Below are 12,001 nucleotides of genomic sequence, written 5' to 3' on the forward strand. Positions count from 1 at the left end.
AAATCCGCGGAAAAAACGCACCTGCATTTTCTGCCAAAAGCTGCGGTTTTTGTGCGGAAAAATCCGCGGGAGGATTCGCACTGTGTGCACATAGCCTAAAGATAGCCAAATCTGACATTTTTCTTATTTGTCCATTTACAAATGCAATAATTTTCTACTTTAGATCTGAATTTCCCCACAATGGATTATAAATAATAGCATTTTCCAATGACCTAATTAGTTAAAATATGGTTATTTAATATTAAAAATGGGGAAATTCATTGGTTGCTGAAAATGCGTACAGAAGTAAGTAATAAATGTACTCATGTCTAGCAATATACGTTAAGAAGAGAAGTAATCACTCTGCAAACAATCAAATGTTTTTTTTGGATCTTCTCTTTACCTTGTGTCAGCTTTCTCCTGCTTTTAGTATATGTTAAATAGTGTCCCCTATATAACCCCCATGCGGCATTCTGTGCCATGATTCTGTAAGCTCTCATCTGTTCTTCACTACCTCTTATATGCTGATCTATGAAATCCTTACTTACAGCACTAAATGCATCATTTTAACCTTGTAATTCTCCGATGACCTGACTTCTCAGCTGGATATGCTGATTCTCCTCCTGGAAAAGAGTTAAACCTCCTGAAATCTAAAACAATGTCTGTATTTTCTGGGAGTTGAGTAGTTAACTTGACTCCTTCTGTGGAAGATTACAATCTCCCTCACAACACTAGTGGGGGGAAGGGAGCCTGCTCACTGAATTATTCATGAGATGCTTGAATTTTGCATTTAAATCTGGTATCCTCTTGATCTCAATACTATATATGCAAATCCTCTCCACAAATCTGATTCACTATACTACAGTGTAAAAAAGGAGAGGAACATCGAGCCCGAAACTGGGATGCGGATGGTATTCTGGCAAATCTGCAAATTTTGGTTAACCATATCAATCCAAAGCTAAACTCATCCTAGTATACTTTCCCTAATAATATTGGATCCTTCCTATGAATACTTATGTCAAGTGTTAGTAATTAAGCAGTAGATTGTGAGCTGATTGGAACATCCCTATATCCAGACCAGAGTTGTAGCTATAGTGGGTGCAGAGGGAGTTTATGATCTGGTTCTTGGTATCTGAGGGGGTCCAAAACACCATAAAAAGGGTATTATGATTTGGGAGACTCCACTCAAGAAGCTTTAAGTGCATTCATTAGAAGTTGGGGAATTGATTCAATGCAATTCAAATTCATGTTGAATTTTTAGAAATTCGATAAACGCTGAAAATTTGAACAATTTGCATTAATTGCAGAAAATTGCATAAGCCAGCGAAGGATTCAATGACCTTGGGCACATCCTGCTGGGCTTCTCTATAAAGTCTTGCAGCTATATCATTACATGATTTAGCATATCCAATCAGGAGGGATTCTCATAATCTGTATTAAAGCACATACATGTAATGCAGCAGCCATTTTGTGGTGAATCTGGATAGTGAGAGTAGTCACAATGTACAATTTAGCCATGGATATAGTAAAAGAAAGCCATAAAGAAAAAACCTGGACAAACACTACAGATAGTTTATGTGAAAACAAAGCAGGAAAGATTAGTATGACAGGAAGCAGGCTGTGGCTTGGCACCAGTAAAGATTCATTTACCCATTTTTTCCCATATCCGTTGACATTACTAAGACAATGTTTGTGTTAAAAGCTTGAATTGGATTTAAAGAGATTGGATACAATCCTAGGAGATCTCAGATGGTCATACAATTATTTTCAGGGCAACCTCTGTCTTTTAAAATTGAGGAGAATCAGTTCTCCACTAATCACGTTTTTTTACAACATTTGGCGAAGGTGGTGAATTTGAATTTCAAAAGATGTACTTATCTCTAACGATGCACATTAACTTGAACTGTACAAATGTTTTAAAAGTGTTCTCCACTGTGTACAATTCATACTTGATAGTATTATCCCATGAAAATACTCGTATCACAAAATCACCTCTCATCAACTTGCTGTAACATGAGTGAAAAAAAGTGTTCAATTTCACAGCGGCACCACCACAAGAGAGATGTTGTATTACACAGTGTCCATCCAGATCAATGGATTGTTTATATAATGTAGAACAGGACACGTCCTCCAGAGCTATAGACAGTCAATGTAAATGCTGTCCACTCTGGCCAAAAGATGGGGATCCTGAACAGAAGACCACTATCCTATAAATAAATAGTCTCTAAGGCAGTTGTCTAACAGTTAACTTCTAAGGCCCCCATCACACATCCTGATATTTTCAGTACTGGAAAAAACAGTACCGGTGCTATCCATATTCGTGTGTCCATGTGTAACATCCGTGTGCCGTCCGTTTGCTGTCTGTGTGCACAATCACTGTGACACGTACCAGCATCTGGGAAAAGCAATACAGTTAGTGCTGATCCCAGTGTCCGGGTGCTGAATCTAAATCTCATCATCGTTGCCTGGTAACCCTGCGATCAGCGCAACCAGGCAAATATGATAAGAGTTGAAGTCAGCCAGTCTGTGTATTGCGTGCATTAAATAAATATGATAAAATAAAAAAAATCTTTGGTTCCCCATTAATTTTACTCACCAGCTGAGGGAAAGCAGACAGCTGGGGGCTGGTGTTATTATTATGGGATGGGACCAATAGCCATAAAGCCTATTAATAACAGTTCACAGCTGTTTATTTAGCATTTAATGGTTATTAAATGGGGCATCCCCAAAGAAATGACGTGGGTTTGATGTCAGCTGTTTTATGTCAGCTGACATCAAGCCCAGGAGTTAGTAATGAAGAGGTGTTCCAAATGGTGTGGTTAGTAGTCACATTACTGATGTCACTGCTCACAACACCATCCGAATGTAGCAGAGTTGGGTATTATCATGGGACTTCTATATTATGGAATTATAGAGGACAAGTTAGTATAAGTTTGATTTCCATGGGAATAAGTGGTTAAAAGAGGGTCAGGAAGTGTTTGTTTTAAATTACATTTCTTTTCTCAGTGTATCTTTATTACTTTTGGCTATAGAGTTAGGATAGGGGTTATCTGGTAGACATAAAACAGCTCTCATCAACCCCAAAATTATAACCTCACTTGCTAATGCATCAGGGAATGAGGGAAGAGCACAGGCTATGCACCAAAATTTTTGCATCTAATGGATGCTCCATTTATAGGGCAAATGTGGACTGGTGTTATTATTCTGGGAGGGTGCCAATACCCTTGGCCCCTTCTCAGCATATTAATATCAGCCCGCTGCTGTCTGTTTAGCCTTTGCTCCTTATTAAAAATAGGGTGGACCCCACGACATTTTTTGGGCTCCCCCTTGTTAATAACCGGTAAAGGCTAAGCAAAGAGCTTTGAGCTGGAAACCTTAACGGCTATTGGCCCCTTTTCACAATAATAACAGCAGGCTCCAGCTGTTTGCTTTCCCTCAGCTTGCTAGTCTGAGGTGCTGACTTCAATGCTCATCAGCATTGCCTGATCAAGCAGATCACAGGAAAACCAGTCGAAGATGATGAGAGTTGGATTTCGCACCCGGCATCTGGGAACCGCACTAACTGTGCTGCTTTTTCCAGACACCACATGAATACCACATAGATGTTACACACGGACAGCAACGCTACTGGTTTTTCCAGTACTGGAAATGTCAGGACGTGTGAAGGGGCCTTAGTATGAATATGATCTTATTGAGTGTCTTCGTTTTAAAGTTAGTATAAACATGATTGGTCCATTCTTTTTCAAAAATCCAGCATATGATAAATGTTCTCAATTTGTCTTCTCTTCTATTTATACATTATTGACCATCAAATGTCAAATTCAAAGTAGCAGAAAAAATATGTCTCCAGGATAAGAATCAGATATAACACATGGCTGACATTACCCTATAAACACACCTGGCACCATACTCTAAACACATAAAATTGCCAGATTGCGTGCTCCTTCTTGCTAAAGTGCTTCAGTTTCTGCCATACACCCCACATTCCAATCAGTTTACTTATAAGTTCCTTTCAAAACCAATTCAATTTACTAAAATTCATTTTGCTGTCAAATTATGAAAAGCCAGATGTTACTCTATCTGATGGAAATTTAGAAGGTAGTTAAGATATCACATGTAGCTTTTACACACATCACATAAAATATAAGTTTTTCTACAGTGATTTATGATTATTGTTGTGGACAATCTGGGCATGGTTGTATCCAGCTTTCAGGAAGAGAAAAGTAAAAAAAAAAAAAAACAATGTTACATCTTGCTTTTGAGTGAAGGTCTTGAGTTGCTAAGTTGACATGCATTTTTCCAATCCACAATTACACCACAGACCCCTCCACTGCTCTGGTGTCCCATAGCTCAACTTATGAGAGTAGAATCCTGAAGGTGAAAGTAGGAATATAGCAAGGGACAATGTAGCCATCTTAGAGGATTGCTCTTGTAGCATGTGAACTTCCATAGATAAAGCTGGACTCCTGCTGTGATGTATATGGGTTTTGATTGGACACTATAGAGCACTGTTATTTAGACATACAGTACTGTATTTCAGTGATTGGTAGACAATGCAAGTAATAATATATGACACTTTTTGGTGATATTAATTATGCAATATTAATTTGCCCCCCTGTTAAAGGTGAGGGAGAGAGTAAGGATGGGGTCACACTTGCAACTGCAATGCGAGAAACTCGTGCGAGTCTCTCGCATCAATACCTGGCACTGCCGCCGGCACTCGGGACCAAAGTGTGCGGCTACATGTATTTCTATGCAGCTGAGCGCTCCTGTCCCGAGTGCCAGAGGGGAGGCCGAGGGCCAGTGTCGGGGCCCTCGGACATGTCTTGTGCATGAGGCGTGGGGGCGGGACCCGCCTGCGGTGCCGCCGGCTGGGCCGGGGGAACTCTCACCTTCCCCGGCGCCGCAACTTCTGACAGGCCATCCCGCATCTCCTCCAGCAGCTGATGTTCTTCACCCCGCCGTCTGGCAGGGCCAGCCTCCAAGCCCAATGGTTCTGCGGGGAGAGTCGGCAACAGTTCCTCTGGCGGCTGCTCCGACACAGTCTGGGCCGCGGGCAAGCGCGCCTCCGTTTTCTCCTCTGGCTCCACGGGTCCGGCTGTCGGGGACTCCATCTGCGGCAGATCTCCAAGACGGGTGAGTACTTGCTGCGCTGTCATCTGCTCCCAGCTCTCCCTGTAGTCTTTCAACGTGGGAGGGTACCCAGCTTTCCAGCAGCGGCACCCAGCTTTCCCAGCAATGTTCCAGGGGCGAGCTCGGCTTAGCTGCCCCTGACAGTCCCTTTTAGCAGAAAACTCCTGCGATTCGTTCAGGCGCTTGTCTGCCCCAGCCATCCTACACAGTCCCATCCGCTCCGGATCCTCTGATGAAAGCCGACAATCGTGGTCACAGTCCAATTTTGTAATCCACAGTGAAAATCTTCAACATGTTCAGCTTGGGTCCTATGGTTCTTCGGTGCAGGCTTACCGCTGAAGATGATGTATTGGCAGCGATGATCCTGCCGACAACACCAAATGTAGGTAGGGGTGCCGACTGGGGGGTGGGCCTTCTTCTGCCGCAAATACACTTAAGACAGACATCGATGTGTGTTCAACAGGTCCTCTTTATTGGCCATCCTCTCGACTACCTGCAGCACCACACAGCAGCTGCTTGACTCAGCACACAGGCCCGGGTACCTTCACTTCCTTTCTTCTACAGTGACGTCCCTTGTGGCTCTTTCACTGTGGCTACCCTAGCCCTACCACCACAGCGCTTCACCCATCCGAGTCTGTCCGTCAGGTACCCCCGGGCCTCCTCTGTTCTGTGGCTTCTCCTGTCAGGGCCACCCCCCCTGACCGTCTCTGTTATCAGTCCCTCCTGGAGCTTCTTTTCGGTCTTTCTCTCCCTTCAGTCTTCTCCTCTCCTGAGCTCCTCTCCCTGGACTGACTCCTTCTGGAACTCTCCAGCCCTTCTTATATTCCCTCTCTCTGGGAATTCCCATCTAGAGCTCCTGTAACCCCACCCCCGATGACTCTGCGGTTTCGTAGCCTTAAGCTGATGTAAAGCCTTTTTCTCACTGCTCTCTGCTGCCATCTTGTGGCCAATCTACAGTATTACACCTTCTGTTTCTGCTGTCTTTAGTCTCTCCCTAGTGGCCTAACCCAGTACTTCACCATCCTTCTCCTATTTCTAGCTGTCTCCCACCTTCATATCCAGCAGTCCACGTCAAGCACACTGTACATTACCCTCTGGCTGCAGACAGGTCCATAGGTCAGTCCACTTCCCCTACACTATCACAAGAGAGGGTAATGATTAATGATCCCAAGTAGCCACATGAGAGACCATTAGTGTCGTGTAATATTGTTCAATATTATTATAATTATTTTATACTAATTTTTATCGCTTAACAATGAGCAGAATGAAGTATGTGGCTAGCTTCTACTGCTAATACATGTTATGATAGGACTTTTTGTAAAATGCACACAGTAGGATGCCCCCACACACAGTATGATATCCCCACAGTTTATCATATGCCTTGCAGTCCTCCAACGCAATATGATACCCATCACATAAAGTATGATGCCCCATTGCCCGACAGCTCAACATCCTGAGAATGCAGATATTGTTGAAATCAGGACACCGGGGTTACAGGTGGGAGGGAAGCATGGTACTGTATGCCACTGCTTCCAGTTCTTTGGCTGCGGAAGGCGCGGGAAAAACCTATAAGCCTGTTCTGCCATCAATTTTATAATCCCGGAGGTTAAATGGCTAAAGCTAGTTATAAACAATAGATACTGATGGCAGACCCCAATCAAGTAGTGAGGCACCATTTTGGAGAATTTCAGTTAAACTGTTTCTCCTGTTTCGTTGGAAAAAGGTACAAAGATTTGGAATTTTAATTCACCCAATCCTTTTTTTTCCTCCAGAAATATGGGGTGTCAGATGTGATTGGCAGCTTCTTTTCTTATTTCCTCTATTGAAATAAAAATACACATATTTTCATTAGAATAGAGTGTGAAAGCTTTCACATGAACTATTGTTGGTCTGAGAACTGTATTACTGTATGTGTATGGGCACATATAGAGGTTTTCTACGGTATTCTAAAGCTTAAGACATAAGCATTGTCTAAAGAAAAATATATATTGCATACCTACTGTATACTATGGCAAATAACCCACTGCCGTTATGATGCAATAAATCTTATATCTACGTATGTTATTTGGTTTCTGTTCCATATGACTGTGTGCGAAATTCTATTAGTAACAAAACTGAAGACAGAAGAATTCAGCACATCATTTTAAGATGTTATTTCAATATAATGTATGACAGTGAATCATAGCACTGAGCAGTAGAAATTGAAACAAGCTACGGCTCCAGAAACAGGGTTAATTTTAAATAAGAAAAATTATACTGTTCCAGCAGGGAACTGAGAAGGTTTCAGAAAGCAGAACATGCATCAGTATCCAGCAGAAAAATCACTGTGTATACGGTACTGTGTATGCGCCAGTGTGCGGTGCTATCCTACACAGTGTGTGGCTGCATCGGGTTGTGTGCAATTAGAGCCGTGCATAAAATCACAATCCTGCTTGTTATACAAGGTGCCGAATAGCAAATCATAGGACTTACTTCTGAGCAGCTCATGTTCTACATTTACTATTGCAGCTCAAATAAATCAGCCAAATGGTTTTAAATCTTAGCAGCAAAGATTTTAGTAGTTTCATTAGTCGGTATTTCAAGTAAATGGACTTCAAATAAATCTATTGTTACTTTTTTAACCCCTTAATGGCAAGGCCTGAAAGGGCCATAGATGACCAAGATATTTTTTTTTTCCTTTTTGCCTGTCTGGTTTTCTACAGCCATAACTTTTTTATTCAGTCACTGACATGTAGTGGCGCAGCTACAAAGTTATGGGCCCCAGTGCGAACTTTCAAATGGGCCCCCCATGCCAAAATACACACCCATTTCCGCTCTGTACACACGTGACTCCGCTCCGCACACCTCGTACATGCACATCTCCACTCCATACACCTCGTACACGCGCAGCTCCGCTACGTACACCTTGTAAACGTGCGGCTCTACTCTGTACATCTCGTACACACCCGCCTCCGCTCCGTACACACGCAGCTCTGCTCCGTACACCTCGTATACGCGTAGCTCCACTCCGTACAACTCGTACACACGTGGCTCCGCTCCGTACACACATGGCTCTGCTCCATACACCTCGTACACACACGGCTCCTCTTCGTCCACCTCATACACATGCGGCTCCGCTCCGTACACTTCATACACACACAGCTCCGCTTCGTACACCTCGTACACACACGGCTCCGCTCACCTCGTACACACATGGCTGCGCTCCGTACACTTCGTACATACATGGCTCTGCTACATCCACCCTGTAAACCCCTACTAATTTCAAAAACTCACCGTCACATCCAAGCATAAGCATAGTGTGAACAGGTGCATAACCTAGAGTCACCAACTCATATACATTCAAGCAAAAAAGGAAGCCCACTGTAGCGCCAAACCATGCAAACATGAAAAATGGATAATGAATTGCATTACTGCATTAGAAATATGAAAAATTGAGAAAGTTTAGCGCATAAAATGGCCAAGTTATGTGTACCTGGAAGCCACGTTAAGGCATTTCTCGTTTTCCAGGTCCCTATTCTATGCCAATCCTCACTAAAGGTACTGTCACACTTAGCGATGTACCAGCGATCCCGACCAGCGATATGATGCGGTCAGGATCGCTGGTACATCGCTAAGTGGTCGCTAGTGAGCTGCCACATAGGCAGATCTCACTAGCGACATCGCTGGGGACGGGGGTCGCTACTTACCTGTCACACCAGGCGATCCTGCGTCCTCCCGCCCGGCTCCACGCGTCGCTCGTCCTCACAGCAGGAAGCGCCGCAGGAAGCTGACGACGAGAAACAGTCCTGAACGTTCTCGCGCGATCAGCGATAACCAGCGGGGGAGCCGGTCGGAGGTAAGTATCAGACACAGCGATATCGCTAGCAATATCGCTATAACGTCACTAGTTATAGCGATATTGCTAGCGATATCTCTTAGTGTGACATGCCCTTAAGTCTGTAGTCTCCATCTGAATGGGAACCTATGAAAAATCCTCTGTTAGGACTGAAGTCTATATCTCTGTGGAGGAGAAATGGCCCTGGTTTGATTAAAAACGCCTGCAGCTAACAGGTGGAGTGCTCAGTCAGAAGGTAAATGAATACAAATTTCAAAAATTGACCGTCACATCCAAGCATAAGCATAGTGTGAACAGGTGCTTAACCTAGAGTCACCAACTCATATACATTCAAGCAAAAAAGGAAGCACACTGTAGCGCCAAACCATGCAAACATGAAAAATGAATAATGAATGTGACGGTCAGTTTTTGAAATTTGTATTCATTTACCTTCTGACTGAGCACTCCACCTGTTATCTGCAGGAATTTTTAATCAAACCAGGGCCATTTCTCCTCCACAGAGATATAGACTTCAGTCCTAACAGAGGATATTTCATAGGCTCCCATTCAGATGGAGACTACAGTCTTAGTGAGGATTGGCATAGAATAGGGACCTGGAAAACGAGAAATGCCTTGCCGTGGCTTCCAGGTACACATAACTTGGCCATTTTATGCACTAAACTTTCTCAATTTTTCATATTTCTAATGCAGTAATGGAATTCATTATTCATTTTTCATGTTTGCATGGTTTGGCGCTACAGTGTGCTTCCTTTTTTGATTAGCCATCACGTCAGGCCAATTGCAGCCTGGCAGCGAATCAAAGCACGGTGATGCACAGCCAATGAGCGGCTGCAGCTCCCAGAGGCTGCTAGTGCTACTCCCCTGACACATTCACTACACAGCTCACCTTTGAAGTGCAACCTCACGATCAGGCCCCTAAGCACTTCGGGCCCCTTCGCAGCAGCGACCGCTGTAGTTACACCTCTGCTGACATGGCTGCATGAGACTTTTTTTTAATGTGGGACAAACTGTGCATTTTTTTGTACTGTTTTGCGGTACATATAAATTGCATATGATGTGCCGTATATCAATTTTTTTTGCAAACCAAATATTGAAAAAAGCTATTTTTCTTGTGTATGTTTTTTTGATGTTCATTAATCTTAACTGTTCCCACCAAATAACCTGTAAAAAAAAAATTTTTCATTATTATTTGGTAAATTTTTTGGGGGCAGCTGGACTTGATTTTTTACTGTTTGCAGATATTTTTCACACACACACACACACACACACACACACACACACACACACATATATACAAATAAATAAAGAGGGAGATGATGTATATATTTAAAAATATATACAGTCATGGCCAAAAGTATTGACACCCCTGCAATTCTGTCAGATAATATTCAGTTTCTTCCTGAAAATGATTGCAAACACAAATTCTTTGGTATTATTATCTTCATTTAATTTGTCTTAAATGAAAAAACACAAAAGAGAATGAAGCAAAAAGCAAAACATTGATCATTTCACACAAAACTCCAAAAATGGGCTGGACAAAAGTATTGGCACCCCCAGCCTAATACTTGGTTGCACAACCTTTAGCCAAAATAACTGCGACCAACCGCTTCCGGTAACCATCAATGAGTTTCTTACAATGCTCTGCTGGAATTTTAGACCATTCTTCTTTGGCAAACTACTCCAGGTCCCTGATATTTGAAGGGTGCCTTCTCCAAACTGCCATTTTTTAGATCTCTCCACAGGTGTTCTATGGGATTCAGGTCTCGACTCATTGCTGGCCACCTTAGAAGTCTCCAGTGCTTTCTCTCAAACCATTTTCTAGTGCTTTTTGAAGTGTGTTTTGGGTTATTGTCCTGCTGGAAGACCCATGACCTCTGAGGTAGACCCAGCTTTCTCACACTGGGCCCTAAATTATGCTGCAAAATTTGTTGGTAGTCTTCTGACTTCATAATGCCATGCACACGGTCAAGCAGTCCAGTGCCAGAGGCAGCAAAGCAACCCCAAAACATCAGGGAACCTCTGCCATGTTTGACTGTAGGGACCGTGTACTTTTCTTTGAATGCCTCTTTTTTCTCCTGTAAACTCTATGTTGATGCTTTTGCCCTAAAAGCTCTACTTTTGTCTCATCTGACCAAAGAACATTCTTCCAAAATGTTTTAGGCTTTTTCAGGTAAGTTTTGGCAAACTCCAGCCTGGCTTTTTTTTGTCTCGGGGTAAGAAGTGGAGTCTTCCTGGGTCTCCTACCATACATTCCCTTTTCATTCAGATGCCGACGGATAGTACGGGTTGACACCGTTGTACCCTCGGACTGCAGGGCAGCTTGAACTTATTTGGATGTTAGTGGAGGTTCTTTATCCAACATCCGCACAATCTTGCGTTGAAATCTCTTGTCAATTTTTATTTTCCGGCCACATCTAGGGAGGTTAGCCACAGTGCCATGGGCTTTAAACTTCTTGATGACACTGCGCACGGTAGACACAGGAACATTCAGGTCTTTGGAGATGGACTTGTAGCCTTGAGATTGCTCATGCTTCCTCACAATTTGGTTTCTCAAGTCCTCAGACAGTTCTTTGGTCTTCTTTCTTTTCTCCATGCTCAATGTGGTACACACAAGGACACAGGACAGAGGTTGAGTCAACTTTAATCCATGTCAACTGGCTGCAAGTGTGATTTAGTTATTGCCAACACCTGTTAGGTGCCACAGGTAAGTTACAGGTGCTGTTAATTACACAAATTAGAGAAGCATCACATGATTTTTCGCACAGTGCCAATACTTTTGTCCACCCTCTTTTTTATGTTTGGTGTGGAATTATATCCAATTTGGCTTTAGGACAATTCTTTTTGTATTTTTTCATTTAAGGCATATTAAATGAAGATAATAATACCAAAAAATTTGTGTTTGCAATCATTTTCAGGAAGAAACTGAGTATTATCTGACAGAATTGCAGGGGTGTCAATACTTTTGGCCATGACTGTATACCTATAGTGGTAGATTGGCTCACTCATCTGATAGTAACAGGAACACTTTCTATTTAAGTTTTTAGCTGGATTATT

This window comes from Dendrobates tinctorius, unplaced genomic scaffold (genome assembly GCF_039654945.1).
Source record: "Dendrobates tinctorius isolate UK_male_01 unplaced genomic scaffold, ASM3965494v1 ptg000223l, whole genome shotgun sequence".
NCBI classification, from domain to species: Eukaryota; Metazoa; Chordata; class Amphibia; order Anura; family Dendrobatidae; genus Dendrobates; species Dendrobates tinctorius.